Below are 22189 nucleotides of genomic sequence, written 5' to 3'. Positions count from 1 at the left end.
CTGCGATTAAGGTGACGCAACACCGTCCCCTGCTGCTGGCAGGCTGTACTACACCCACAGTGGAAAGTCCAAGTCATCTGAGTGGCATTGTCTGCTCTTCTCGATAGAAGGACAAAGCCCAGTGGCTGGGTTAACATGAAGGTCAACACAGAGGCAAGCTTGAGAAAGCACGTGCAGGAACTCAACCTACACTGTTGGCACCATAGAATCACCACAGTGTGGAAGCAGGCCATTCAGACGGACAGGTCCACACCGACCCTTCTGAAGAGAAACCCATGCAGATCCATGCTCGGCACTGAGGGATCCCAGCTGAAAATGTGTTGCTGGTCAAAGCACAGCAGGCCAGGCAGCATCTCAGGAATAGGGAATTCGACGTTTCGAGCATAAGCCCTTCAAAGTTCACCAGTTCCCAATGTTGGGGACGTCCAGAACCAGGGGTCACAGTCTCAGAATGAAGGGCAAGCGATTCTGGAAGAATTTTTCTCTCAGAGAGTGGTGAGCCTGTGGACTTGTCTCCCACAGGAAGATGCGGTTAAGACGGTTTGGGAGATACGTTCAATAGCGAGCCGGACGTGGAACTTGCAGCTAAAGTGATCCAGGGGTACGGAGAGGAAGCTGGAGTGGTCACTGAAATGGCATGTTCAGTCATGATGATCTTGAATGGTGGTGATGTCTCGAAGGGCTGAATGGAACGAGTGAGGAGTGCAGTTGCTGGAAATCAGAGTCTCGATTGGAGTGGTGCTGGAAAAACAAAGCAAGTCAGGCAGCATCCTGATTTTCCTGCTCCTCGGATGCTGCCTGACTTGAAGGGCTGAATGGCCTACTCCTGCACTTCTTTTCTATGTTTCCATGTTGAACGCATGGCTCAGAGACTGACGTGAGTTGGAAGTAAACCTGCGATTAACTGTTCGTCCTCACGATTTTATAAACATCAAGAAATTGTTGGCAAAGTGTTTCGACGTTTACAGTGGAGCTGATGCAGCGTGCAGTAAAGTCACCACCGTCCTCCAGGAGCACTGCTCTCTGATGAGGGAGCGATTGATGGGTGGGAGTTGAAGCTGAGGGGACGAGCTTGAAAAGGGCAATCTTTCATGTTGAGTCCATTTGGCAGCGGGAATTGAAGCCAGGCTGCTGGATTTGTGCTGTATTCCAGGCCAGCGTATGAATCAGTTTGTCAGAAGCAGGTAACGGAGAGCGCGTGGATCAGCAGCGGACCAAGTTTAACACAGATGGTAGGGCACAACGAAAAGGCTGTTTTACAGCAGCGGCGGATTACTTGAAAGATAGATATTCACAGAATAAAACATGAAAACAACAATAACTGATATCTTAATCATCTCCACAGAGGTAGAAGATGATCTAAAGAAAAACTCAAATTGACAACAAATCAAGATTACACATAAGCACATTCTATCTAATACCCATGTCGCAGAGCGCAAAGCCGTGCAATCCTCGGTAGTATAGTGGTTAGTATCCCCGCCTGTCACGCGGGAGACCGGGGTTCAATTCCCCGCCGGGGAGTCGGCGGCATTTTGAGAGGCACGCACCATATCTCAATGCAGGAGTGCCCAATTCAAGTCCCGTTTGCTCCAAAGGCGTGCATTCACATGTCCGAGCGGCCTGCTCTTGCCAACAAACCAAACATGCCGTAGTCTCGATTCTGCTCTCCCTGGCAAACTTGTCCTTTCATCCATTTGAGACTTCCTGCTTTTTGACCACCAATCAAAACTGCCGTTCTGGAGAAGCGTCACTGGACCACAAACGTTGACTGCTTTCTTCCCCCACTCCAGATGCTGACTTTCTCCAGCAATTTCTGTTTCCCATTCTGATTTTGTTGTTACTTCGTCCCGTCGGTGGGCATATAACTCCCACGCAAACGGAGTGCAAATGAAAACCTTTAAGCAACCGGTAGCGACAAATGAATGTCAGGTTTCCCCGCTTCCTCCCTCCCTCCAATCAAAAAGGGGTCACTCCCCCTCAGAGTTTGGACCTGATCCTGCGATTAAGGTGACGCAACACCGTCCCCTGCTGCTGGCAGGCTGTACTACACCCACAGTGGAAAGTCCAAGTCATCTGAGTGGCATTGTCTGCTCTTCTCGATAGAAGGACAAAGCCCAGTGGCTGGGTTAACATGAAGGTCAACACAGAGGCAAGCTTGAGAAAGCACGTGCAGGAACTCCACCTACACTGTTGGCACCATAGAATCACCACAGTGTGGAAGCAGGCCATTCAGACGGACAGGTCCACACCGACCCTTCTGAAGAGAAACCCATGCAGATCCATGCTCGGCACTGAGGGATCCCAGCTGAAAATGTGTTGCTGGTCAAAGCACAGCAGGCCAGGCAGCATCTCAGGAATAGGGAATTCGACGTTTCGAGCATAAGCCCTTCAAAGTTCACCAGTTCCCAATGTTGGGGACGTCCAGAACCAGGGGTCACAGTCTCAGAATGAAGGGCAAGCGATTCTGGAAGAATTTTTCTCTCAGAGAGTGGTGAGCCTGTGGACTTGTCTCCCACAGGAAGATGCGGTTAAGACGGTTTGGGAGATACGTTCAATAGCGAGCCGGACGTGGAACTTGCAGCTAAAGTGATCCAGGGGTACGGAGAGGAAGCTGGAGTGGTCACTGAAATGGCATGTTCAGTCATGATGATCTTGAATGGTGGTGATGTCTCGAAGGGCTGAATGGAACGAGTGAGGAGTGCAGTTGCTGGAAATCAGAGTCTCGATTGGAGTGGTGCTGGAAAAACAAAGCAAGTCAGGCAGCATCCTGATTTTCCTGCTCCTCGGATGCTGCCTGACTTGAAGGGCTGAATGGCCTACTCCTGCACTTCTTTTCTATGTTTCCATGTTGAACGCATGGCTCAGAGACTGACGTGAGTTGGAAGTAAACCTGCGATTAACTGTTCGTCCTCACGATTTTATAAACATCAAGAAATTGTTGGCAAAGTGTTTCGACGTTTACAGTGGAGCTGATGCAGCGTGCAGTAAAGTCACCACCGTCCTCCAGGAGCACTGCTCTCTGATGAGGGAGCGATTGATGGGTGGGAGTTGAAGCTGAGGGGACGAGCTTGAAAAGGGCAATCTTTCATGTTGAGTCCATTTGGCAGCGGGAATTGAAGCCAGGCTGCTGGATTTGTGCTGTATTCCAGGCCAGCGTATGAATCAGTTTGTCAGAAGCAGGTAACGGGAGAGCGCGTGGATCAGCAGCGGACCAAGTTTAACACAGATGGTAGGGCACAACGAAAAGGCTGTTTTACAGCAGCGGCGGATTACTTGAAAGATAGATATTCACAGAATAAAACATGAAAACAACAATAACTGATATCTTAATCATCTCCACAGAGGTAGAAGATGATCTAAAGAAAAACTCAAATTGACAACAAATCAAGATTACACATAAGCACATTCTATCTAATACCCATGTCGCAGAGCGCAAAGCCGTGCAATCCTCGGTAGTATAGTGGTTAGTATCCCCGCCTGTCACGCGGGAGACCGGGGTTCAATTCCCCGCCGGGGAGTCGGCGGCATTTTGAGAGGCACGCACCATATCTCAATGCAGGAGTGCCCAATTCAAGTCCCGTTTGCTCCAAAGGCGTGCATTCACATGTCCGAGCGGCCTGCTCTTGCCAACAAACCAAACATGCCGTAGTCTCGATTCTGCTCTCCCTGGCAAACTTGTCCTTTCATCCATTTGAGACTTCCTGCTTTTTGACCACCAATCAAAACTGCCGTTCTGGAGAAGCGTCACTGGACCACAAACGTTGACTGCTTTCTTCCCCCACTCCAGATGCTGACTTTCTCCAGCAATTTCTGTTTCCCATTCTGATTTTGTTGTTACTTCGTCCCGTCGGTGGGCATATAACTCCCACGCAAACGGAGTGCAAATGAAAACCTTTAAGCAACCGGTAGCGACAAATGAATGTCAGGTTTCCCCGCTTCCTCCCTCCCTCCAATCAAAAAGGGGTCACTCCCCCTCAGAGTTTGGACCTGATCCTGCGATTAAGGTGACGCAACACCGTCCCCTGCTGCTGGCAGGCTGTACTACACCCACAGTGGAAAGTCCAAGTCATCTGAGTGGCATTGTCTGCTCTTCTCGATAGAAGGACAAAGCCCAGTGGCTGGGTTAACATGAAGGTCAACACAGAGGCAAGCTTGAGAAAGCACGTGCAGGAACTCAACCTACACTGTTGGCACCATAGAATCACCACAGTGTGGAAGCAGGCCATTCAGACGGACAGGTCCACACCGACCCTTCTGAAGAGAAACCCATGCAGATCCATGCTCGGCACTGAGGGATCCCAGCTGAAAATGTGTTGCTGGTCAAAGCACAGCAGGCCAGGCAGCATCTCAGGAATAGGGAATTCGACGTTTCGAGCATAAGCCCTTCAAAGTTCACCAGTTCCCAATGTTGGGGACGTCCAGAACCAGGGGTCACAGTCTCAGAATGAAGGGCAAGCGATTCTGGAAGAATTTTTCTCTCAGAGAGTGGTGAGCCTGTGGACTTGTCTCCCACAGGAAGATGCGGTTAAGACGGTTTGGGAGATACGTTCAATAGCGAGCCGGACGTGGAACTTGCAGCTAAAGTGATCCAGGGGTACGGAGAGGAAGCTGGAGTGGTCACTGAAATGGCATGTTCAGTCATGATGATCTTGAATGGTGGTGATGTCTCGAAGGGCTGAATGGAACGAGTGAGGAGTGCAGTTGCTGGAAATCAGAGTCTCGATTGGAGTGGTGCTGGAAAAACAAAGCAAGTCAGGCAGCATCCTGATTTTCCTGCTCCTCGGATGCTGCCTGACTTGAAGGGCTGAATGGCCTACTCCTGCACTTCTTTTCTATGTTTCCATGTTGAACGCATGGCTCAGAGACTGACGTGAGTTGGAAGTAAACCTGCGATTAACTGTTCGTCCTCACGATTTTATAAACATCAAGAAATTGTTGGCAAAGTGTTTCGACGTTTACAGTGGAGCTGATGCAGCGTGCAGTAAAGTCACCACCGTCCTCCAGGAGCACTGCTCTCTGATGAGGGAGCGATTGATGGGTGGGAGTTGAAGCTGAGGGGACGAGCTTGAAAAGGGCAATCTTTCATGTTGAGTCCATTTGGCAGCGGGAATTGAAGCCAGGCTGCTGGATTTGTGCTGTATTCCAGGCCAGCGTATGAATCAGTTTGTCAGAAGCAGGTAACGGGAGAGCGCGTGGATCAGCAGCGGACCAAGTTTAACACAGATGGTAGGGCACAACGAAAAGGCTGTTTTACAGCAGCGGCGGATTACTTGAAAGATAGATATTCACAGAATAAAACATGAAAACAACAATAACTGATATCTTAATCATCTCCACAGAGGTAGAAGATGATCTAAAGAAAAACTCAAATTGACAACAAATCAAGATTACACATAAGCACATTCTATCTAATACCCATGTCGCAGAGCGCAAAGCCGTGCAATCCTCGGTAGTATAGTGGTTAGTATCCCCGCCTGTCACGCGGGAGACCGGGGTTCAATTCCCCGCCGGGGAGTCGGCGGCATTTTGAGAGGCACGCACCATATCTCAATGCAGGAGTGCCCAATTCAAGTCCCGTTTGCTCCAAAGGCGTGCATTCACATGTCCGAGCGGCCTGCTCTTGCCAACAAACCAAACATGCCGTAGTCTCGATTCTGCTCTCCCTGGCAAACTTGTCCTTTCATCCATTTGAGACTTCCTGCTTTTTGACCACCAATCAAAACTGCCGTTCTGGAGAAGCGTCACTGGACCACAAACGTTGACTGCTTTCTTCCCCCACTCCAGATGCTGACTTTCTCCAGCAATTTCTGTTTCCCATTCTGATTTTGTTGTTACTTCGTCCCGTCGGTGGGCATATAACTCCCACGCAAACGGAGTGCAAATGAAAACCTTTAAGCAACCGGTAGCGACAAATGAATGTCAGGTTTCCCCGCTTCCTCCCTCCCTCCAATCAAAAAGGGGTCACTCCCCCTCAGAGTTTGGACCTGATCCTGCGATTAAGGTGACGCAACACCGTCCCCTGCTGCTGGCAGGCTGTACTACACCCACAGTGGAAAGTCCAAGTCATCTGAGTGGCATTGTCTGCTCTTCTCGATAGAAGGACAAAGCCCAGTGGCTGGGTTAACATGAAGGTCAACACAGAGGCAAGCTTGAGAAAGCACGTGCAGGAACTCAACCTACACTGTTGGCACCATAGAATCACCACAGTGTGGAAGCAGGCCATTCAGACGGACAGGTCCACACCGACCCTTCTGAAGAGAAACCCATGCAGATCCATGCTCGGCACTGAGGGATCCCAGCTGAAAATGTGTTGCTGGTCAAAGCACAGCAGGCCAGGCAGCATCTCAGGAATAGGGAATTCGACGTTTCGAGCATAAGCCCTTCAAAGTTCACCAGTTCCCAATGTTGGGGACGTCCAGAACCAGGGGTCACAGTCTCAGAATGAAGGGCAAGCGATTCTGGAAGAATTTTTCTCTCAGAGAGTGGTGAGCCTGTGGACTTGTCTCCCACAGGAAGATGCGGTTAAGACGGTTTGGGAGATACGTTCAATAGCGAGCCGGACGTGGAACTTGCAGCTAAAGTGATCCAGGGGTACGGAGAGGAAGCTGGAGTGGTCACTGAAATGGCATGTTCAGTCATGATGATCTTGAATGGTGGTGATGTCTCGAAGGGCTGAATGGAACGAGTGAGGAGTGCAGTTGCTGGAAATCAGAGTCTCGATTGGAGTGGTGCTGGAAAAACAAAGCAAGTCAGGCAGCATCCTGATTTTCCTGCTCCTCGGATGCTGCCTGACTTGAAGGGCTGAATGGCCTACTCCTGCACTTCTTTTCTATGTTTCCATGTTGAACGCATGGCTCAGAGACTGACGTGAGTTGGAAGTAAACCTGCGATTAACTGTTCGTCCTCACGATTTTATAAACATCAAGAAATTGTTGGCAAAGTGTTTCGACGTTTACAGTGGAGCTGATGCAGCGTGCAGTAAAGTCACCACCGTCCTCCAGGAGCACTGCTCTCTGATGAGGGAGCGATTGATGGGTGGGAGTTGAAGCTGAGGGGACGAGCTTGAAAAGGGCAATCTTTCATGTTGAGTCCATTTGGCAGCGGGAATTGAAGCCAGGCTGCTGGATTTGTGCTGTATTCCAGGCCAGCGTATGAATCAGTTTGTCAGAAGCAGGTAACGGGAGAGCGCGTGGATCAGCAGCGGACCAAGTTTAACACAGATGGTAGGGCACAACGAAAAGGCTGTTTTACAGCAGCGGCGGATTACTTGAAAGATAGATATTCACAGAATAAAACATGAAAACAACAATAACTGATATCTTAATCATCTCCACAGAGGTAGAAGATGATCTAAAGAAAAACTCAAATTGACAACAAATCAAGATTACACATAAGCACATTCTATCTAATACCCATGTCGCAGAGCGCAAAGCCGTGCAATCCTCGGTAGTATAGTGGTTAGTATCCCCGCCTGTCACGCGGGAGACCGGGGTTCAATTCCCCGCCGGGGAGTCGGCGGCATTTTGAGAGGCACGCACCATATCTCAATGCAGGAGTGCCCAATTCAAGTCCCGTTTGCTCCAAAGGCGTGCATTCACATGTCCGAGCGGCCTGCTCTTGCCAACAAACCAAACATGCGTAGTCTCGATTCTGCTCTCCCTGGCAAACTTGTCCTTTCATCCATTTGAGACTTCCTGCTTTTTGACCACCAATCAAAACTGCCGTTCTGGAGAAGCGTCACTGGACCACAAACGTTGACTGCTTTCTTCCCCCACTCCAGATGCTGACTTTCTCCAGCAATTTCTGTTTCCCATTCTGATTTTGTTGTTACTTCGTCCCGTCGGTGGGCATATAACTCCCACGCAAACGGAGTGCAAATGAAAACCTTTAAGCAACCGGTAGCGACAAATGAATGTCAGGTTTCCCCGCTTCCTCCCTCCCTCCAATCAAAAAGGGGTCACTCCCCCTCAGAGTTTGGACCTGATCCTGCGATTAAGGTGACGCAACACCGTCCCCTGCTGCTGGCAGGCTGTACTACACCCACAGTGGAAAGTCCAAGTCATCTGAGTGGCATTGTCTGCTCTTCTCGATAGAAGGACAAAGCCCAGTGGCTGGGTTAACATGAAGGTCAACACAGAGGCAAGCTTGAGAAAGCACGTGCAGGAACTCAACCTACACTGTTGGCACCATAGAATCACCACAGTGTGGAAGCAGGCCATTCAGACGGACAGGTCCACACCGACCCTTCTGAAGAGAAACCCATGCAGATCCATGCTCGGCACTGAGGGATCCCAGCTGAAAATGTGTTGCTGGTCAAAGCACAGCAGGCCAGGCAGCATCTCAGGAATAGGGAATTCGACGTTTCGAGCATAAGCCCTTCAAAGTTCACCAGTTCCCAATGTTGGGGACGTCCAGAACCAGGGGTCACAGTCTCAGAATGAAGGGCAAGCGATTCTGGAAGAATTTTTCTCTCAGAGAGTGGTGAGCCTGTGGACTTGTCTCCCACAGGAAGATGCGGTTAAGACGGTTTGGGAGATACGTTCAATAGCGAGCCGGACGTGGAACTTGCAGCTAAAGTGATCCAGGGGTACGGAGAGGAAGCTGGAGTGGTCACTGAAATGGCATGTTCAGTCATGATGATCTTGAATGGTGGTGATGTCTCGAAGGGCTGAATGGAACGAGTGAGGAGTGCAGTTGCTGGAAATCAGAGTCTCGATTGGAGTGGTGCTGGAAAAACAAAGCAAGTCAGGCAGCATCCTGATTTTCCTGCTCCTCGGATGCTGCCTGACTTGAAGGGCTGAATGGCCTACTCCTGCACTTCTTTTCTATGTTTCCATGTTGAACGCATGGCTCAGAGACTGACGTGAGTTGGAAGTAAACCTGCGATTAACTGTTCGTCCTCACGATTTTATAAACATCAAGAAATTGTTGGCAAAGTGTTTCGACGTTTACAGTGGAGCTGATGCAGCGTGCAGTAAAGTCACCACCGTCCTCCAGGAGCACTGCTCTCTGATGAGGGAGCGATTGATGGGTGGGAGTTGAAGCTGAGGGGACGAGCTTGAAAAGGGCAATCTTTCATGTTGAGTCCATTTGGCAGCGGGAATTGAAGCCAGGCTGCTGGATTTGTGCTGTATTCCAGGCCAGCGTATGAATCAGTTTGTCAGAAGCAGGTAACGGGAGAGCGCGTGGATCAGCAGCGGACCAAGTTTAACACAGATGGTAGGGCACAACGAAAAGGCTGTTTTACAGCAGCGGCGGATTACTTGAAAGATAGATATTCACAGAATAAAACATGAAAACAACAATAACTGATATCTTAATCATCTCCACAGAGGTAGAAGATGATCTAAAGAAAAACTCAAATTGACAACAAATCAAGATTACACATAAGCACATTCTATCTAATACCCATGTCGCAGAGCGCAAAGCCGTGCAATCCTCGGTAGTATAGTGGTTAGTATCCCCGCCTGTCACGCGGGAGACCGGGGTTCAATTCCCCGCCGGGGAGTCGGCGGCATTTTGAGAGGCACGCACCATATCTCAATGCAGGAGTGCCCAATTCAAGTCCCGTTTGCTCCAAAGGCGTGCATTCACATGTCCGAGCGGCCTGCTCTTGCCAACAAACCAAACATGTCGTAGTCTCGATTCTGCTCTCCCTGGCAAACTTGTCCTTTCATCCATTTGAGACTTCCTGCTTTTTGACCACCAATCAAAACTGCCGTTCTGGAGAAGCGTCACTGGACCACAAACGTTGACTGCTTTCTTCCCCCACTCCAGATGCTGACTTTCTCCAGCAATTTCTGTTTCCCATTCTGATTTTGTTGTTACTTCGTCCCGTCGGTGGGCATATAACTCCCACGCAAACGGAGTGCAAATGAAAACCTTTAAGCAACCGGTAGCGACAAATGAATGTCAGGTTTCCCCGCTTCCTCCCTCCCTCCAATCAAAAAGGGGTCACTCCCCCTCAGAGTTTGGACCTGATCCTGCGATTAAGGTGACGCAACACCGTCCCCTGCTGCTGGCAGGCTGTACTACACCCACAGTGGAAAGTCCAAGTCATCTGAGTGGCATTGTCTGCTCTTCTCGATAGAAGGACAAAGCCCAGTGGCTGGGTTAACATGAAGGTCAACACAGAGGCAAGCTTGAGAAAGCACGTGCAGGAACTCCACCTACACTGTTGGCACCATAGAATCACCACAGTGTGGAAGCAGGCCATTCAGACGGACAGGTCCACACCGACCCTTCTGAAGAGAAACCCATGCAGATCCATGCTCGGCACTGAGGGATCCCAGCTGAAAATGTGTTGCTGGTCAAAGCACAGCAGGCCAGGCAGCATCTCAGGAATAGGGAATTCGACGTTTCGAGCATAAGCCCTTCAAAGTTCACCAGTTCCCAATGTTGGGGACGTCCAGAACCAGGGGTCACAGTCTCAGAATGAAGGGCAAGCGATTCTGGAAGAATTTTTCTCTCAGAGAGTGGTGAGCCTGTGGACTTGTCTCCCACAGGAAGATGCGGTTAAGACGGTTTGGGAGATACGTTCAATAGCGAGCCGGACGTGGAACTTGCAGCTAAAGTGATCCAGGGGTACGGAGAGGAAGCTGGAGTGGTCACTGAAATGGCATGTTCAGTCATGATGATCTTGAATGGTGGTGATGTCTCGAAGGGCTGAATGGAACGAGTGAGGAGTGCAGTTGCTGGAAATCAGAGTCTCGATTGGAGTGGTGCTGGAAAAACAAAGCAAGTCAGGCAGCATCCTGATTTTCCTGCTCCTCGGATGCTGCCTGACTTGAAGGGCTGAATGGCCTACTCCTGCACTTCTTTTCTATGTTTCCATGTTGAACGCATGGCTCAGAGACTGACGTGAGTTGGAAGTAAACCTGCGATTAACTGTTCGTCCTCACGATTTTATAAACATCAAGAAATTGTTGGCAAAGTGTTTCGACGTTTACAGTGGAGCTGATGCAGCGTGCAGTAAAGTCACCACCGTCCTCCAGGAGCACTGCTCTCTGATGAGGGAGCGATTGATGGGTGGGAGTTGAAGCTGAGGGGACGAGCTTGAAAAGGGCAATCTTTCATGTTGAGTCCATTTGGCAGCGGGAATTGAAGCCAGGCTGCTGGATTTGTGCTGTATTCCAGGCCAGCGTATGAATCAGTTTGTCAGAAGCAGGTAACGGGAGAGCGCGTGGATCAGCAGCGGACCAAGTTTAACACAGATGGTAGGGCACAACGAAAAGGCTGTTTTACAGCAGCGGCGGATTACTTGAAAGATAGATATTCACAGAATAAAACATGAAAACAACAATAACTGATATCTTAATCATCTCCACAGAGGTAGAAGATGATCTAAAGAAAAACTCAAATTGACAACAAATCAAGATTACACATAAGCACATTCTATCTAATACCCATGTCGCAGAGCGCAAAGCCGTGCAATCCTCGGTAGTATAGTGGTTAGTATCCCCGCCTGTCACGCGGGAGACCGGGGTTCAATTCCCCGCCGGGGAGTCGGCGGCATTTTGAGAGGCACGCACCATATCTCAATGCAGGAGTGCCCAATTCAAGTCCCGTTTGCTCCAAAGGCGTGCATTCACATGTCCGAGCGGCCTGCTCTTGCCAACAAACCAAACATGCCGTAGTCTCGATTCTGCTCTCCCTGGCAAACTTGTCCTTTCATCCATTTGAGACTTCCTGCTTTTTGACCACCAATCAAAACTGCCGTTCTGGAGAAGCGTCACTGGACCACAAACGTTGACTGCTTTCTTCCCCCACTCCAGATGCTGACTTTCTCCAGCAATTTCTGTTTCCCATTCTGATTTTGTTGTTACTTCGTCCCGTCGGTGGGCATATAACTCCCACGCAAACGGAGTGCAAATGAAAACCTTTAAGCAACCGGTAGCGACAAATGAATGTCAGGTTTCCCCGCTTCCTCCCTCCCTCCAATCAAAAAGGGGTCACTCCCCCTCAGAGTTTGGACCTGATCCTGCGATTAAGGTGACGCAACACCGTCCCCTGCTGCTGGCAGGCTGTACTACACCCACAGTGGAAAGTCCAAGTCATCTGAGTGGCATTGTCTGCTCTTCTCGATAGAAGGACAAAGCCCAGTGGCTGGGTTAACATGAAGGTCAACACAGAGGCAAGCTTGAGAAAGCACGTGCAGGAACTCAACCTACACTGTTGGCACCATAGAATCACCACAGTGTGGAAGCAGGCCATTCAGACGGACAGGTCCACACCGACCCTTCTGAAGAGAAACCCATGCAGATCCATGCTCGGCACTGAGGGATCCCAGCTGAAAATGTGTTGCTGGTCAAAGCACAGCAGGCCAGGCAGCATCTCAGGAATAGGGAATTCGACGTTTCGAGCATAAGCCCTTCAAAGTTCACCAGTTCCCAATGTTGGGGACGTCCAGAACCAGGGGTCACAGTCTCAGAATGAAGGGCAAGCGATTCTGGAAGAATTTTTCTCTCAGAGAGTGGTGAGCCTGTGGACTTGTCTCCCACAGGAAGATGCGGTTAAGACGGTTTGGGAGATACGTTCAATAGCGAGCCGGACGTGGAACTTGCAGCTAAAGTGATCCAGGGGTACGGAGAGGAAGCTGGAGTGGTCACTGAAATGGCATGTTCAGTCATGATGATCTTGAATGGTGGTGATGTCTCGAAGGGCTGAATGGAACGAGTGAGGAGTGCAGTTGCTGGAAATCAGAGTCTCGATTGGAGTGGTGCTGGAAAAACAAAGCAAGTCAGGCAGCATCCTGATTTTCCTGCTCCTCGGATGCTGCCTGACTTGAAGGGCTGAATGGCCTACTCCTGCACTTCTTTTCTATGTTTCCATGTTGAACGCATGGCTCAGAGACTGACGTGAGTTGGAAGTAAACCTGCGATTAACTGTTCGTCCTCACGATTTTATAAACATCAAGAAATTGTTGGCAAAGTGTTTCGACGTTTACAGTGGAGCTGATGCAGCGTGCAGTAAAGTCACCACCGTCCTCCAGGAGCACTGCTCTCTGATGAGGGAGCGATTGATGGGTGGGAGTTGAAGCTGAGGGGACGAGCTTGAAAAGGGCAATCTTTCATGTTGAGTCCATTTGGCAGCGGGAATTGAAGCCAGGCTGCTGGATTTGTGCTGTATTCCAGGCCAGCGTATGAATCAGTTTGTCAGAAGCAGGTAACGGGAGAGCGCGTGGATCAGCAGCGGACCAAGTTTAACACAGATGGTAGGGCACAACGAAAAGGCTGTTTTACAGCAGCGGCGGATTACTTGAAAGATAGATATTCACAGAATAAAACATGAAAACAACAATAACTGATATCTTAATCATCTCCACAGAGGTAGAAGATGATCTAAAGAAAAACTCAAATTGACAACAAATCAAGATTACACATAAGCACATTCTATCTAATACCCATGTCGCAGAGCGCAAAGCCGTGCAATCCTCGGTAGTATAGTGGTTAGTATCCCCGCCTGTCACGCGGGAGACCGGGGTTCAATTCCCCGCCGGGGAGTCGGCGGCATTTTGAGAGGCACGCACCATATCTCAATGCAGGAGTGCCCAATTCAAGTCCCGTTTGCTCCAAAGGCGTGCATTCACATGTCCGAGCGGCCTGCTCTTGCCAACAAACCAAACATGTCGTAGTCTCGATTCTGCTCTCCCTGGCAAACTTGTCCTTTCATCCATTTGAGACTTCCTGCTTTTTGACCACCAATCAAAACTGCCGTTCTGGAGAAGCGTCACTGGACCACAAACGTTGACTGCTTTCTTCCCCCACTCCAGATGCTGACTTTCTCCAGCAATTTCTGTTTCCCATTCTGATTTTGTTGTTACTTCGTCCCGTCGGTGGGCATATAACTCCCACGCAAACGGAGTGCAAATGAAAACCTTTAAGCAACCGGTAGCGACAAATGAATGTCAGGTTTCCCCGCTTCCTCCCTCCCTCCAATCAAAAAGGGGTCACTCCCCCTCAGAGTTTGGACCTGATCCTGCGATTAAGGTGACGCAACACCGTCCCCTGCTGCTGGCAGGCTGTACTACACCCACAGTGGAAAGTCCAAGTCATCTGAGTGGCATTGTCTGCTCTTCTCGATAGAAGGACAAAGCCCAGTGGCTGGGTTAACATGAAGGTCAACACAGAGGCAAGCTTGAGAAAGCACGTGCAGGAACTCAACCTACACTGTTGGCACCATAGAATCACCACAGTGTGGAAGCAGGCCATTCAGACGGACAGGTCCACACCGACCCTTCTGAAGAGAAACCCATGCAGATCCATGCTCGGCACTGAGGGATCCCAGCTGAAAATGTGTTGCTGGTCAAAGCACAGCAGGCCAGGCAGCATCTCAGGAATAGGGAATTCGACGTTTCGAGCATAAGCCCTTCAAAGTTCACCAGTTCCCAATGTTGGGGACGTCCAGAACCAGGGGTCACAGTCTCAGAATGAAGGGCAAGCGATTCTGGAAGAATTTTTCTCTCAGAGAGTGGTGAGCCTGTGGACTTGTCTCCCACAGGAAGATGCGGTTAAGACGGTTTGGGAGATACGTTCAATAGCGAGCCGGACGTGGAACTTGCAGCTAAAGTGATCCAGGGGTACGGAGAGGAAGCTGGAGTGGTCACTGAAATGGCATGTTCAGTCATGATGATCTTGAATGGTGGTGATGTCTCGAAGGGCTGAATGGAACGAGTGAGGAGTGCAGTTGCTGGAAATCAGAGTCTCGATTGGAGTGGTGCTGGAAAAACAAAGCAAGTCAGGCAGCATCCTGATTTTCCTGCTCCTCGGATGCTGCCTGACTTGAAGGGCTGAATGGCCTACTCCTGCACTTCTTTTCTATGTTTCCATGTTGAACGCATGGCTCAGAGACTGACGTGAGTTGGAAGTAAACCTGCGATTAACTGTTCGTCCTCACGATTTTATAAACATCAAGAAATTGTTGGCAAAGTGTTTCGACGTTTACAGTGGAGCTGATGCAGCGTGCAGTAAAGTCACCACCGTCCTCCAGGAGCACTGCTCTCTGATGAGGGAGCGATTGATGGGTGGGAGTTGAAGCTGAGGGGACGAGCTTGAAAAGGGCAATCTTTCATGTTGAGTCCATTTGGCAGCGGGAATTGAAGCCAGGCTGCTGGATTTGTGCTGTATTCCAGGCCAGCGTATGAATCAGTTTGTCAGAAGCAGGTAACGGGAGAGCGCGTGGATCAGCAGCGGACCAAGTTTAACACAGATGGTAGGGCACAACGAAAAGGCTGTTTTACAGCAGCGGCGGATTACTTGAAAGATAGATATTCACAGAATAAAACATGAAAACAACAATAACTGATATCTTAATCATCTCCACAGAGGTAGAAGATGATCTAAAGAAAAACTCAAATTGACAACAAATCAAGATTACACATAAGCACATTCTATCTAATACCCATGTCGCAGAGCGCAAAGCCGTGCAATCCTCGGTAGTATAGTGGTTAGTATCCCCGCCTGTCACGCGGGAGACCGGGGTTCAATTCCCCGCCGGGGAGTCGGCGGCATTTTGAGAGGCACGCACCATATCTCAATGCAGGAGTGCCCAATTCAAGTCCCGTTTGCTCCAAAGGCGTGCATTCACATGTCCGAGCGGCCTGCTCTTGCCAACAAACCAAACATGCCGTAGTCTCGATTCTGCTCTCCCTGGCAAACTTGTCCTTTCATCCATTTGAGACTTCCTGCTTTTTGACCACCAATCAAAACTGCCGTTCTGGAGAAGCGTCACTGGACCACAAACGTTGACTGCTTTCTTCCCCCACTCCAGATGCTGACTTTCTCCAGCAATTTCTGTTTCCCATTCTGATTTTGTTGTTACTTCGTCCCGTCGGTGGGCATATAACTCCCACGCAAACGGAGTGCAAATGAAAACCTTTAAGCAACCGGTAGCGACAAATGAATGTCAGGTTTCCCCGCTTCCTCCCTCCCTCCAATCAAAAAGGGGTCACTCCCCCTCAGAGTTTGGACCTGATCCTGCGATTAAGGTGACGCAACACCGTCCCCTGCTGCTGGCAGGCTGTACTACACCCACAGTGGAAAGTCCAAGTCATCTGAGTGGCATTGTCTGCTCTTCTCGATAGAAGGACAAAGCCCAGTGGCTGGGTTAACATGAAGGTCAACACAGAGGCAAGCTTGAGAAAGCACGTGCAGGAACTCAACCTACACTGTTGGCACCATAGAATCACCACAGTGTGGAAGCAGGCCATTCAGACGGACAGGTCCACACCGACCCTTCTGAAGAGAAACCCATGCAGATCCATGCTCGGCACTGAGGGATCCCAGCTGAAAATGTGTTGCTGGTCAAAGCACAGCAGGCCAGGCAGCATCTCAGGAATAGGGAATTCGACGTTTCGAGCATAAGCCCTTCAAAGTTCACCAGTTCCCAATGTTGGGGACGTCCAGAACCAGGGGTCACAGTCTCAGAATGAAGGGCAAGCGATTCTGGAAGAATTTTTCTCTCAGAGAGTGGTGAGCCTGTGGACTTGTCTCCCACAGGAAGATGCGGTTAAGACGGTTTGGGAGATACGTTCAATAGCGAGCCGGACGTGGAACTTGCAGCTAAAGTGATCCAGGGGTACGGAGAGGAAGCTGGAGTGGTCACTGAAATGGCATGTTCAGTCATGATGATCTTGAATGGTGGTGATGATGTCTCGAAGGGCTGAATGGAACGAGTGAGGAGTGCAGTTGCTGGAAATCAGAGTCTCGATTGGAGTGGTGCTGGAAAAAACAAAGCATCCTGATTTTCCTGCTCCTCGGATGCTGCCTGACTTGAAGGGCTGAATGGCCTACTCCTGCACTTCTTTTCTATGTTTCCATGTTGAACGCATGGCTCAGAGACTGACGTGAGTTGGAAGTAAACCTGCGATTAACTGTTCGTCCTCATGATTTTATAAACATCAAGAAATTGTTGGCAAAGTGTTTCGACGTTTACAGTGGAGCTGATGCAGCGTGCAGTAAAGTCACCACCGTCCTCCAGGAGCACTGCTCTCTGATGAGGGAGCGATTGATGGGTGGGAGTTGAAGCTGAGGGGACGAGCTTGAAAAGGGCAATCTTTCATGTTGAGTCCATTTGGCAGCGGGAATTGAAGCCAGGCTGCTGGATTTGTGCTGTATTCCAGGCCAGCGTATGAATCAGTTTGTCAGAAGCAGGTAACGGGAGAGCGCGTGGATCAGCAGCGGACCAAGTTTAACACAGATGGTAGGGCACAACGAAAAGGCTGTTTTACAGCAGCGGCGGATTACTTGAAAGATAGATATTGACACAATAAAACATGAAAACAACAATAACTGATATCTTAATCATCTCCACAGAGGTAGAAGATGATCTAAAGAAAAACTCAAATTGACAACAAATCAAGATTACACATAAGCACATTCTATCTAATACCCATGTCGCAGAGCGCAAAGCCGTGCAATCCTCGGTAGTATAGTGGTTAGTATCCCCGCCTGTCACGCGGGAGACCGGGGTTCAATTCCCCGCCGGGGAGTCGGCGGCATTTTGAGAGGCACGCACCATATCTCAATGCAGGAGTGCCCAATTCAAGTCCCGTTTGCTCCAAAGGCGTGCATTCACATGTCCGAGCGGCCTGCTCTTGCCAACAAACCAAACATGTCGTAGTCTCGATTCTGCTCTCCCTGGCAAACTTGTCCTTTCATCCATTTGAGACTTCCTGCTTTTTGACCACCAATCAAAACTGTCCTTTCATTCATTTGAGACTTCCTGCTTTTTGACCACCAATCAAAACTGCCGTTCTGGAGAACGTCACTGGACCACAAACGTTGACTGCTTTCTTCCCCCACTCCAGATGCTGACTTTCTCCAGCAATTTCTGTTTCCCATTCTGATTTTGTTGTTACTTCGTCCCGTCGGTGGGCATATAACTCCCACGCAAACGGAGTGCAAATGAAAACCTTTAAGCAACCGGTAGCGACAAATGAATGTCAGGTTTCCCCGCTTCCTCCCTCCCTCCAATCAAAAAGGGGTCACTCCCCCTCAGAGTTTGGACCTGATCCTGCGATTAAGGTGACGCAACACCGTCCCCTGCTGCTGGCAGGCTGTACTACACCCACAGTGGAAAGTCCAAGTCATCTGAGTGGCATTGTCTGCTCTTCTCGATAGAAGGACAAAGCCCAGTGGCTGGGTTAACATGAAGGTCAACACAGAGGCAAGCTTGAGAAAGCACGTGCAGGAACTCCACCTACACTGTTGGCACCATAGAATCACCACAGTGTGGAAGCAGGCCATTCAGACGGACAGGTCCACACCGACCCTTCTGAAGAGAAACCCATGCAGATCCATGCTCGGCACTGAGGGATCCCAGCTGAAAATGTGTTGCTGGTCAAAGCACAGCAGGCCAGGCAGCATCTCAGGAATAGGGAATTCGACGTTTCGAGCATAAGCCCTTCAAAGTTCACCAGTTCCCAATGTTGGGGACGTCCAGAACCAGGGGTCACAGTCTCAGAATGAAGGGCAAGCGATTCTGGAAGAATTTTTCTCTCAGAGAGTGGTGAGCCTGTGGACTTGTCTCCCACAGGAAGATGCGGTTAAGACGGTTTGGGAGATACGTTCAATAGCGAGCCGGACGTGGAACTTGCAGCTAAAGTGATCCAGGGGTACGGAGAGGAAGCTGGAGTGGTCACTGAAATGGCATGTTCAGTCATGATGATCTTGAATGGTGGTGATGATGTCTCGAAGGGCTGAATGGAACGAGTGAGGAGTGCAGTTGCTGGAAATCAGAGTCTCGATTGGAGTGGTGCTGGAAAAACAAAGCAAGTCAGGCAGCATCCTGATTTTCCTGCTCCTCGGATGCTGCCTGACTTGAAGGGCTGAATGGCCTACTCCTGCACTTCTTTTCTATGTTTCCATGTTGAACGCATGGCTCAGAGACTGACGTGAGTTGGAAGTAAACCTGCGATTAACTGTTCGTCCTCATGATTTTATAAACATCAAGAAATTGTTGGCAAAGTGTTTCGACGTTTACAGTGGAGCTGATGCAGCGTGCAGTAAAGTCACCACCGTCCTCCAGGAGCACTGCTCTCTGATGAGGGAGCGATTGATGGGTGGGAGTTGAAGCTGAGGGGACGAGCTTGAAAAGGGCAATCTTTCATGTTGAGTCCATTTGGCAGCGGGAATTGAAGCCAGGCTGCTGGATTTGTGCTGTATTCCAGGCCAGCGTATGAATCAGTTTGTCAGAAGCAGGTAACGGGAGAGCGCGTGGATCAGCAGCGGACCAAGTTTAACACAGATGGTAGGGCACAACGAAAAGGCTGTTTTACAGCAGCGGCGGATTACTTGAAAGATAGATATTGACACAATAAAACATGAAAACAACAATAACTGATATCTTAATCATCTCCACAGAGGTAGAAGATGATCTAAAGAAAAACTCAAATTGACAACAAATCAAGATTACACATAAGCACATTCTATCTAATACCCATGTCGCAGAGCGCAAAGCCGTGCAATCCTCGGTAGTATAGTGGTTAGTATCCCCGCCTGTCACGCGGGAGACCGGGGTTCAATTCCCCGCCGGGGAGTCGGCGGCATTTTGAGAGGCACGCACCATATCTCAATGCAGGAGTGCCCAATTCAAGTCCCGTTTGCTCCAAAGGCGTGCATTCACATGTCCGAGCGGCCTGCTCTTGCCAACAAACCAAACATGTCGTAGTCTCGATTCTGCTCTCCCTGGCAAACTTGTCCTTTCATCCATTTGAGACTTCCTGCTTTTTGACCACCAATCAAAACTGCCTTTCATCCATTGAGACTTCCTGCTTTTTGACCACCAATCAAAACTGCCGTTCTGGAGAAGCGTCACTGGACCACAAACGTTGACTGCTTTCTTCCCCCACTCCAGATGCTGACTTTCTCCAGCAATTTCTGTTTCCCATTCTGATTTTGTTGTTACTTCGTCCCGTCGGTGGGCATATAACTCCCACGCAAACGGAGTGCAAATGAAAACCTTTAAGCAACCGGTAGCGACAAATGAATGTCAGGTTTCCCCGCTTCCTCCCTCCCTCCAATCAAAAAGGGGTCACTCCCCCTCAGAGTTTGGACCTGATCCTGCGATTAAGGTGACGCAACACCGTCCCCTGCTGCTGGCAGGCTGTACTACACCCACAGTGGAAAGTCCAAGTCATCTGAGTGGCATTGTCTGCTCTTCTCGATAGAAGGACAAAGCCCAGTGGCTGGGTTAACATGAAGGTCAACACAGAGGCAAGCTTGAGAAAGCACGTGCAGGAACTCCACCTACACTGTTGGCACCATAGAATCACCACAGTGTGGAAGCAGGCCATTCAGACGGACAGGTCCACACCGACCCTTCTGAAGAGAAACCCATGCAGATCCATGCTCGGCACTGAGGGATCCCAGCTGAAAATGTGTTGCTGGTCAAAGCACAGCAGGCCAGGCAGCATCTCAGGAATAGGGAATTCGACGTTTCGAGCATAAGCCCTTCAAAGTTCACCAGTTCCCAATGTTGGGGACGTCCAGAACCAGGGGTCACAGTCTCAGAATGAAGGGCAAGCGATTCTGGAAGAATTTTTCTCTCAGAGAGTGGTGAGCCTGTGGACTTGTCTCCCACAGGAAGATGCGGTTAAGACGGTTTGGGAGATACGTTCAATAGCGAGCCGGACGTGGAACTTGCAGCTAAAGTGATCCAGGGGTACGGAGAGGAAGCTGGAGTGGTCACTGAAATGGCATGTTCAGTCATGATGATCTTGAATGGTGGTGATGATGTCTCGAAGGGCTGAATGGAACGAGTGAGGAGTGCAGTTGCTGGAAATCAGAGTCTCGATTGGAGTGGTGCTGGAAAAACAAAGCAAGTCAGGCAGCATCCTGATTTTCCTGCTCCTCGGATGCTGCCTGACTTGAAGGGCTGAATGGCCTACTCCTGCACTTCTTTTCTATGTTTCCATGTTGAACGCATGGCTCAGAGACTGACGTGAGTTGGAAGTAAACCTGCGATTAACTGTTCGTCCTCATGATTTTATAAACATCAAGAAATTGTTGGCAAAGTGTTTCGACGTTTACAGTGGAGCTGATGCAGCGTGCAGTAAAGTCACCACCGTCCTCCAGGAGCACTGCTCTCTGATGAGGGAGCGATTGATGGGTGGGAGTTGAAGCTGAGGGGACGAGCTTGAAAAGGGCAATCTTTCATGTTGAGTCCATTTGGCAGCGGGAATTGAAGCCAGGCTGCTGGATTTGTGCTGTATTCCAGGCCAGCGTATGAATCAGTTTGTCAGAAGCAGGTAACGGGAGAGCGCGTGGATCAGCAGCGGACCAAGTTTAACACAGATGGTAGGGCACAACGAAAAGGCTGTTTTACAGCAGCGGCGGATTACTTGAAAGATAGATATTGACACAATAAAACATGAAAACAACAATAACTGATATCTTAATCATCTCCACAGAGGTAGAAGATGATCTAAAGAAAAACTCAAATTGACAACAAATCAAGATTACACATAAGCACATTCTATCTAATACCCATGTCGCAGAGCGCAAAGCCGTGCAATCCTCGGTAGTATAGTGGTTAGTATCCCCGCCTGTCACGCGGGAGACCGGGGTTCAATTCCCCGCCGGGGAGTCGGCGGCATTTTGAGAGGCACGCACCATATCTCAATGCAGGAGTGCCCAATTCAAGTCCCGTTTGCTCCAAAGGCGTGCATTCACATGTCCGAGCGGCCTGCTCTTGCCAACAAACCAAACATGTCGTAGTCTCGATTCTGCTCTCCCTGGCAAACTTGTCCTTTCATCCATTTGAGACTTCCTGCTTTTTGACCACCAATCAAAACTGCCGTTCTGGAGAAGCGTCACTGGACCACAAACGTTGACTGCTTTCTTCCCCCACTCCAGATGCTGACTTTCTCCAGCAATTTCTGTTTCCCATTCTGATTTTGTTGTTACTTCGTCCCGTCGGTGGGCATATAACTCCCACGCAAACGGAGTGCAAATGAAAACCTTTAAGCAACCGGTAGCGACAAATGAATGTCAGGTTTCCCCGCTTCCTCCCTCCCTCCAATCAAAAAGGGGTCACTCCCCCTCAGAGTTTGGACCTGATCCTGCGATTAAGGTGACGCAACACCGTCCCCTGCTGCTGGCAGGCTGTACTACACCCACAGTGGAAAGTCCAAGTCATCTGAGTGGCATTGTCTGCTCTTCTCGATAGAAGGACAAAGCCCAGTGGCTGG

The 22189-nt window shown here is 49.7% G+C and overlaps 11 non-coding genes across 11 annotated transcripts; all 11 read left to right on the top strand.

The window, feature by feature from the left end:
• The first annotated feature begins 1449 nt into the window (after positions 1–1449).
• trnad-guc (transfer RNA aspartic acid (anticodon GUC)) lies at positions 1450–1521 on the top strand. The gene has a single exon. It is a non-coding gene; the product is annotated as a tRNA-Asp (tRNA).
• A 1925-nt stretch (positions 1522–3446) lies between these two features.
• On the top strand, positions 3447–3518 carry trnad-guc (transfer RNA aspartic acid (anticodon GUC)). Its single transcript has one exon. It is a non-coding gene; the product is annotated as a tRNA-Asp (tRNA).
• A 1925-nt stretch (positions 3519–5443) lies between these two features.
• trnad-guc (transfer RNA aspartic acid (anticodon GUC)) lies at positions 5444–5515 on the top strand. The gene has a single exon. It is a non-coding gene; the product is annotated as a tRNA-Asp (tRNA).
• Positions 5516–7440: 1925 nt separating this feature from the next.
• Positions 7441–7512, top strand: trnad-guc (transfer RNA aspartic acid (anticodon GUC)). The gene has a single exon. It is a non-coding gene; the product is annotated as a tRNA-Asp (tRNA).
• Positions 7513–9436: 1924 nt separating this feature from the next.
• On the top strand, positions 9437–9508 carry trnad-guc (transfer RNA aspartic acid (anticodon GUC)). Its single transcript has one exon. It is a non-coding gene; the product is annotated as a tRNA-Asp (tRNA).
• A 1925-nt stretch (positions 9509–11433) lies between these two features.
• trnad-guc (transfer RNA aspartic acid (anticodon GUC)) lies at positions 11434–11505 on the top strand. The gene has a single exon. It is a non-coding gene; the product is annotated as a tRNA-Asp (tRNA).
• Positions 11506–13430: 1925 nt separating this feature from the next.
• Positions 13431–13502, top strand: trnad-guc (transfer RNA aspartic acid (anticodon GUC)). Its single transcript has one exon. It is a non-coding gene; the product is annotated as a tRNA-Asp (tRNA).
• Positions 13503–15427: 1925 nt separating this feature from the next.
• Positions 15428–15499, top strand: trnad-guc (transfer RNA aspartic acid (anticodon GUC)). Its single transcript has one exon. It is a non-coding gene; the product is annotated as a tRNA-Asp (tRNA).
• Positions 15500–17416: 1917 nt separating this feature from the next.
• Positions 17417–17488, top strand: trnad-guc (transfer RNA aspartic acid (anticodon GUC)). The gene has a single exon. It is a non-coding gene; the product is annotated as a tRNA-Asp (tRNA).
• A 1977-nt stretch (positions 17489–19465) lies between these two features.
• trnad-guc (transfer RNA aspartic acid (anticodon GUC)) lies at positions 19466–19537 on the top strand. Its single transcript has one exon. It is a non-coding gene; the product is annotated as a tRNA-Asp (tRNA).
• A 1976-nt stretch (positions 19538–21513) lies between these two features.
• Positions 21514–21585, top strand: trnad-guc (transfer RNA aspartic acid (anticodon GUC)). The gene has a single exon. It is a non-coding gene; the product is annotated as a tRNA-Asp (tRNA).
• Positions 21586–22189: the final 604 nt, after the last annotated feature.

The sequence above is a fragment of the Hemiscyllium ocellatum genome, unplaced genomic scaffold, assembly GCF_020745735.1.
Source record: "Hemiscyllium ocellatum isolate sHemOce1 unplaced genomic scaffold, sHemOce1.pat.X.cur. scaffold_2031_pat_ctg1, whole genome shotgun sequence".
Taxonomy (NCBI): Eukaryota; Metazoa; Chordata; class Chondrichthyes; order Orectolobiformes; family Hemiscylliidae; genus Hemiscyllium; species Hemiscyllium ocellatum.
Note: the sequence above shows the minus strand (reverse complement) of the source record. Positions and strands in the feature narration are given on the sequence as shown.